Source organism: Oculina patagonica, chromosome 6, assembly GCF_052425735.1.
Source record: "Oculina patagonica isolate OP01 chromosome 6, crgOcupat, whole genome shotgun sequence".
NCBI lineage: Eukaryota > Metazoa > Cnidaria > Anthozoa > Scleractinia > Oculinidae > Oculina > Oculina patagonica.
Genome location: NC_135763.1, coordinates 37,714,274 through 37,722,482, shown reverse-complemented (window position 1 = coordinate 37,722,482; position 8,209 = coordinate 37,714,274). Strand labels below are relative to the sequence as shown.

General features: G+C 36.5%; 1 long non-coding RNA gene across 1 annotated transcript; it reads left to right on the top strand.

Annotated features, from left to right (window-relative positions):
• Positions 1-1,123: 1,123 nt before the first annotated feature.
• LOC144657723 (uncharacterized) lies at positions 1,124-5,432 on the top strand. The gene is made up of 3 exons (XR_013571609.1): positions 1,124-1,238; positions 3,326-3,353; positions 4,899-5,432. It is a non-coding gene; the product is annotated as an uncharacterized LOC144657723 (long non-coding RNA).
• Positions 5,433-8,209: the final 2,777 nt, after the last annotated feature.

Sequence of the window (8,209 nt, the reverse complement as noted above, 5' to 3'; positions counted from 1 at the left end):
CTTTTTATAATTTGTTTTACATCATTCTAAGTTTAGTGGAGTCTTTTTGTCTTTTTTAATTATTGATGCCGATGGACTACACAATTAGACTTCTTTTTTTACTGTGCAATGTACGTCAATACCGACATTGTTTGCTGCAGAATTTCTTGTTGTGTGACACTCCATTGCGTCCTAAAAATATTCACAAGTTCAAGTCGAATATATCACCTAGCGCGCGGAACTAACTCCTAGCGGAAATAACGCATAACACATGTACATTATTCGTGGTGACAACACGCAAGCTTTATATTCTCGGGCTTATAACATTCAAAATAATATTCACAAGTTCAAGTCGAATATATCACCTAGCGCGCGGAACTAACTCCTAGCGGAAATAACACATAACACATTATTCGTGGTGACAACACGCAAGCTTTATATTCCCGGGCTTATAACATTCAAAATAACTTACAATAATTTCCAGGCCAAAAAGCCCAAAAATTCCACGAGTAACAAAATATGGCACATTCAAAGATTCGAGAAAACAATTTTTAACCTTATTCAACTCACTCTTTGGATCAAATAATCTGACAGTTTGTTAGCGAAACGAATTACCTTGTATTACATGACAAAGTTCATGCTTTTGTTTATTACTCGTTGAAAGATGTATACGATACAGCAAACATCCGAAAGCACTCGAACCAGCTCTTGGAACACACGTACACGTAGCCAAGAACACGAAACTAATTGCTCGAAATCTTTCGACGTATTACTATGATATTACTATAAACAACTGCTTCAAATATCACTTAACACAACCAAAGCAGAGAAACTGCTCGAACATATCTGTGAACACGCGTAAGCCAAAACCGGAAAACGAAATGCTGCTAGAAGATGGCGAAGCTCGAAGGTGACGAAACGCGACCTCGTGGTTGCAAGTTCCCGACACCACCGTGCGCGCTTGCTAAAACATTACCCGTCACGACCGTGCGCGCCTAGTTTCGTCAAATCGAGAACGCTTCGCCCATTACAAACACATTTCTTACTTTTTCAACAAATATTCTTTGTCCTTGTATGTATACACGCGGGGACTCCTAGGGTGCCTCCTCGGGTTTTGGCCTCTGGGCCAAAACCCTGCGGGGGCAAAAAGGGCAATTTTCCTCTCTTTAAGACCTTATAACTTCCAAATTAGCTGCATGGAGCCTTCTTTCACCGGATCTCCAATCAATACGCCTGTTTTAGCCAAGTTTCTTTCCAAGGTAAGCTTATATATGACCGTTCAAATCATGTTTTGGTGGATTTCCTCTATGTAGCTCAGTTCTAGGTAAGATTGGTTTTAATATTTTAATAGAAGTTCAAAATGTAGAATTTTGTGTTTGTTTTTGCACTTCATACGTATAATTCAGCACTTCTTAAACATGAAGTTATTGTTAGAATAGATTGAATAGTTGCGTGTGCATATAGAGATGTCAACACAGGACTGTTCAACATGTTTTATTTAAAATATAAGCTTATATAATTTAAGAGTGCAAGGCTTATTTATTCATGTTATTGTATGTATAGTAATTATTATTTTGCCGATTTGCAACAGTTTAAACTCAGTGAGGTTTTCAACTGGCAAATTATAAAGCAAACTAAAACAGCTTTAAAATTATCACCAAAAGTATTTAGCAGTATTTATCAATCTTATCTATATAGTACTCCTGGCATATCAAACTCATTCGATTGGTTTTGTTAGTCGAAAAAAATCGAACGTCTATTTTGCTGTGAGTTCGATTATTCCCTGGGTATCCAATCGAATGTTCGGTAATCGAACTCAATCGAACACCAATTGTTCGATTGGGTTCGGTAATCGTACATAATCAAACTCACAATAAAATTTGGTCAATCGAACTCAATCGAAAGTTCTATTACCGAACTCCTGTTTGTTTATACTGCGTATATATTGATTTATACTGCGTACATATCGATTGATTTCAAGAGCCACAGCTGGGGCAGTCAAACAACGTTCTCGTCCGAAACTGAAGTCAATTTTGCATGCAAGTTTTTTGCTTATTACGATGATTTTGATCTTAAGAAAAAAATTATTTTACTTGTTCACTTATTATTTTTGTCATCCATGTTTATAGTAAGCACTTCCTCCAATGTAATTGTTATGCTGGAAATTGCTCTTCTCCTGTCAACGTCGCTTTTGGCCGCCCTCGAGGGCTAAGACAGACTGATGGCGGCAGCGTTTTGGCTCCCTATAATGATTCTTCACATATTGAACACACTGATTGCCTGTGTTGCAGTGAATGAAATGGTGCAACTTCTGTTTGAGTGTAACGGTAAAAACTGCAGGGCAGAAACCATATCCTTCCTTCTAATATACATGTAGAAATGTAAACAATAGTGCATTTCAGTTATTTTACCGTCCTTCTGTTCTCTTCTACCAAATATATTTTACTAAACATTGACATTCAGTTCGATATTTGGACGTTTTTATATTTATTCCATTCAATAAAAGTTGATTTTGATTAGTCCTGCGTGATTTACTTATCAAGAGAAAGATTCAGGACTAGATCAAACCCGATTGCGTTTGACTGTGTTTGATTATGTTCGATTGGTTCGAAAATCGGACTCACAGCAAAATAGATGTTTGATTTTGTTCGATTACCAAACCCAGTCGAACGATTTGTGTTCGATTGGGTTTGATTGATTTTTGGTTCGATTTTGTTGGATTGGATACCCCGGGGAACCAATCATACACAACCTAACACAACCAAACTCAATGTGATTCGACTTTGAGGGAATCCATCTCTTGATAAGTAAAACATGCAGGACTAATTAAACCGAGTGTCAATGTTTGTTTATACATATTTTGTATAAGAGAACGAAACAACAGTTAAATACTGATATATGCACTTTTGTTTACTTTTTTATAGTGGTGGGAAGGAAATGGTTTCTGCCTTGTAGTCACCATAAGACTCAAACAGAACATTTTTATCTACTTAAACAGAACTTGCACCATTTCATTCACCGCAACATAGGCAGTAGTAAAAACAAAATAATAAATAAATAAAAAAACAACAACAACAAAACATACATGTAGGCAGTAGTGCACCATACAAAATGTCTGCATAATATACAAACAAGCAAGAGTTCGTAATCAAACATTCCATTTTGTTGGATGGACCAAATTTTAATTTTAGTACGGTTATGTGCAATTACCTTACCCAATCAACCATTGGTGTTCGATGGGGTTTGAATATGGAATGTTCAATTGGTTACGTCGGGAGTACTGAAGTGACTTTCTAATTGAGTCAGCAAATGACATTGAATTGTTTGGATGTGTTATTATTTTCAGATGAAAGGGTTGATAGCAAGAGTGGCATGTAAGTACAAGCCTCAATTTATGTCTCAATGACTAGCAGCTAATCAAAGTTTTAAATCCAACGTAGACTTAATGACCTGCAGTTAAAGGCTTTTTTCTGTAAGTCGAATAGCACTGCAGTAAGCCCAAATAGGACTGAGGTTAGCCGAAATAACAACCTGGTTAACCTCAATACAGTGGAACCCCGATATAACGATCTTCAATATTCCCGATATAACAATGAATATGTTATGTCCCGGCAAAAATAAAATGTATAGGACAGCACCCTGATATAACGATTCCTTGATATAACGATATAATTTTACTGCCCCCTTGGCATATCGTTATATCGGGGTTACACTGTACATGTAGCACTATTGTTAGCCTTAATAGCATTGCACTTACAATGTAGCCTAAATAGCACTCCAGTTGGCCTTAACAGCACTTTGTGTGGCCCTAAATTTTAAAACTCTGGTTAGCATGTTTATGGTTAGCCTTAAAATAATTAATAGTGGTAATGGTAACATAAAGTGTACTTTAAACATTCTGACAGTTGGCAGCTGGCCACTGTGGTCCAGTGGTCATGAGTATAGCTTACCATGCAATCAACTTTGTAGGAAATTTGCTACATGTACATTTACAGCTGGTCTAGTACAAATTCCTACATGTCCAAATGTGCATTGTAGAGTGCTTAAAAATTACATGTTCAATTGTACATGTGCATATTTTTATGAATTTTGTGATACCATAAGGTCTTTTTTTCTTGTGTAAAGTTTATATTTGAGTGCAACCAGTGGACTGCAAAACTCTACTTCTCGCGTCCTTGATAACAACTGGATGGCAATGTACATGGAGCAATGTCTGCATGTAAAAAAATACTTCCAGTCAGCTGTTCTCAAGGTCAGCCCTCCCAGTTATCTTGAAGTCCCTAATGTGCAGGTTCAGAAGTGGTGATGTTGTGGTTCAACTCTTTGTTGGCTTTAATTTTTCAAACCGGTTTTGATTTACCGTATTTATTCGATTAAGCGCCCAACCTCGAATAAGCGCCCACCTCGAATAAGCGCCCACCTTGAAGGTATGAAAAGTTAATAAGCGCCCAGCCTCGAATAAACGCCCACCCCTACCTCCTAGAAAAAACTGAAGTGCACAAGAGGACTATTGATTGACTAAGTAGTACTAAGAAGACTTCCCCGAAGACCGAGTTTTCTTAGCATTTTATAGAAACTTTCAACGAACAGTTGAAATTCTGCTTTGATACATCTTCTTGTATTATTATTATCTATATTTTTGTTGCAAAATAAATTTACTACTTGATGAAAATGGTAAAAATTTAATAAGCGCCCACCTCGAATAAGCGCCCACCTCGAATAAGCGCTCAGTCTCAAGGTCCAAAAATTTAATAAGCGCCCAGGGCGCTTAAACGAATAAATACGGTAATTTTCTTTTGTTTCAGATAATATTAAGAAATGAGACAGTGAAAAGTAAAAATTGGTTTGAAAATTTTTTAACCACAACATTGATCTAACCAGAATGTCATTCCTAATGATTCTTTATAATTTGTTGTTAGGTTAAAGAAGGCTCTACCACTTTCACTGATGAAGTCTTGTACAAACAAGTACTAAAAAAGGTGGCAATAACCAGAGGTGGTTAAGGTGTAAAATCGTTTCACCTCGGGGTCAGTATCAAGTCTGTACCATCACAATGAAGCATCTTGCTGAATGTTCAGTTGGTGTACATACATGTACGTGTCGTGTGGTTTTCTGGTGGAAATTTATTCCATAAGTTTTGTTCTACTTTTGTACAAATTATTTGAATTCATGGCAGTTTTTAAATAGGACCATGTTAACAAAGCCTGACAATTACAGTGATAAATGTGTTAAGTGAACCTAGGCTGGTCAGTGTTCGAAATCATTATTCAAGAGGTTCTACTATGGTTATTTGATGCCATAGCTTTTTTATCAATTGTAGTGCTATGATAGTAGTTGAAGGGTTGGAACCCAAACCATTTGCCAAATAACCACTGTTAAAGGTGAAGAATTATTCTACATCAGTGTCAGTCTTAGGTCTGTACTTTTACAATTAAGTGTTTATTCGATTAAGCGCCCAACCTCGAAATAATTATAAGCGCCCACCTCGAATAAGCGCCCACTCTGTAGGTAGGAAAAGTTAAAAATAAGGTCTTGTAAATGTACAACGAGAGCGACCGAGCAAAGATGAAAATCAGCTTTTGTACAATTTAAATTCAAGGCATTTTTTTGGGACAATTTTAACATAGCTTAGCAATGAATGGTGTTTGAACTTACCCTGCGGGAAGGCTCACCTTGGGGCACGAAATATACTTTGGGGCACTCACGACTGGCGGGCACGGCAATATGGTGGGGAGGAGACTGGTGAAGAGGCACCAGTAAATTTCATATCTCAATGAATGTCATATCTTGTCAACATTCCTGTCAAACTTCTACTTTCTTTGAAATTAAATTGGCTTGTCAGTATTCCTGCGGTTTTCGGGGTGGGAGTGAAAAATTAGCAGAGGTTGATGCAGGTTCACTCGCGGCTTTGCCACGTAAATGTCGTTCTCGTGCGTGCTCTAAGGTGAGCCTACTCTCAGGCTAGTGTGAACTTGGCTGTTCTGCAATGTTTATTATTCGTTTGATTTCATAGTTTTATGATATGGAAGGGTTGTGGTAGTAACTGAAGGGCTGAAAGCAAAATCATGTGCCAAACATTACATGAATTGAAGCAAAAGAAAAACATTCAACAAAAATTTAATCCTGAAATACCATGGTTTCATTTCCAACCCTTCAGTTACTGTAAAGTATATTTTATGCGGTTATTCAAAAAGACCATTTACGCCTATTAATAAAAGTGATCAATATCTTACCCATAGTATAACTTTTAAAGGCTCATTTTCATCCTACAATACATGTCTTTCATGATATGGTACATTTTCATACATATGCTAACCTATTGCATAATTCACTTAATATTGAGTGCATGAAGACACTTCACTAGAGGAACATAGGATAAATCGGGGCACATGCCAAGCAAAAGAGATTGGCTTTTTAAGAGAAAAGCAAACACCAGTGCAACATGCAGGATCAAAGTAGGCCTTTGCAATAGAGGAGTAGTATTATTACTAATGAAGTCACTGATATGTTATTAGACAGTTCTATCAATTAATCATGCATAATCTTAATTATCTTAATCTTTATTGTTTTTCATAATGATTATGTGAAGTTGAAATAATTGGTATCAGCAATTTTTGACCTAGTAAAACTGCTTTATTTGAACTGAAAAAACTATACAAAACTATACGATCTAAATCATTTTATTCTGAATGAAATGCTAATTTTTATTATATTTATAAAGAATATTCCAAGCTATATATACATGCTTTATTGCAAGATACATGCAGACGAACTTTATTACTTATGGGGTATAAAATCATTTGTATGTGTTATTATTAACTGGAAAAATATATGCACTGACGTACTGAAAATGAATGTAGTTAGGGTAGTATCAAGAAAAGGTTCTAGACGAATAAAAGAAAACAGTGCCAGGCATTCTGTTCTTCATTTTAATTACAGGGGCTAGGCAGGTCCCCTTTGTCAATTTCCATGTTTTTTACATTTTTCAAACAGGCCCCCTTTGTCAATTTCTATGCTTTTTACATGTTTCAAACAGGCCTCCTTTGTCAATTTCCATGTTTTTTACATGTTTCAAACAGGCCCCCTTTGTCGATTTCCAGGGTATTTACATGTTTCAATCAGGCCCCCTTTGTCAATTTACATGTTTCCAAACAGGCCCCCTTTGTCGATTTCCAGGGTATTTACATGTTTCAATCAGGCCCCCTTTGTCAATTTACATGTTTCCAAACAGGCCCCCTTTGTCGATTTCCAGGGTATTTACATGTTTCTAAACAGGCCCCCTTTGTCGATTTCCAGGGTATTTACATGTTTCAATCAGGCCCCCTTTGTCAATTTACATGTTTCCAAACAGGCCCCCTTTGTCAATTTACATGGTTTTTACATGTTTCCAAACAGGCCCCCTTTGTCAATTTCCATGGGTTTTACATGTTTCCAAACAGGCCCCCTTTGTCAATTTACATGGTTTTTACATGTTTCCAAACAGGCCCCCTTTGTCAATTTCCATGGTTTTTACATGTTCAGTCTATTTATAAGCATCAGGTATAAATGTTTTTACATGCTTTTTACAGTGTTGATCGGATAAATTGACATGTTATTTACATGGTCCGTGGTCTTTCGTTCGGGAAATTTACATGATGTTCTGTGATTTTACATGTTTTACTTCCAATATTTACATGTTTTTGACATGTTTTGAGAAGAACATGTAAAAGGGTAAAAACTATGTAAATCATCCTTTACAGTGTCTTTACATGTTATTTACATACTATGTAAATTTTCAACTTTGAATAGACCACATAACACAAACAGGTTTTTCTGTCGGTAGCCAATCATGGAATTCAAGGCAGTTGCTAGTTAATAAGGTAGTGATTTTTGGATTAAATATATAATTGAAAGCACCACTCATAATATTGTAACTATCGTCTTCCTCCACAATTACTTTTATTGTACTGCGTGTACAGACAACTGCACTCTGAGTATCACTCACACACACACACGGGAAAACGTAAGTCTCTCTTTTATACTGTTGTACACGAGTCCACTACGCGTACCTCTTCGTGATAACTGCCACTATATGCTCGTGCATACAAACCGCTCGTGCAAGACTCCGTTTCGTTACAATATCTTCCACATAAGCTTAATAGGATATGGTTAGGTCTTTTAATAGCTAGGCAAACATAACAAAAACAAAAATAGTAAAACAAAGCACAACATTGCACAACAAGACAGAGTA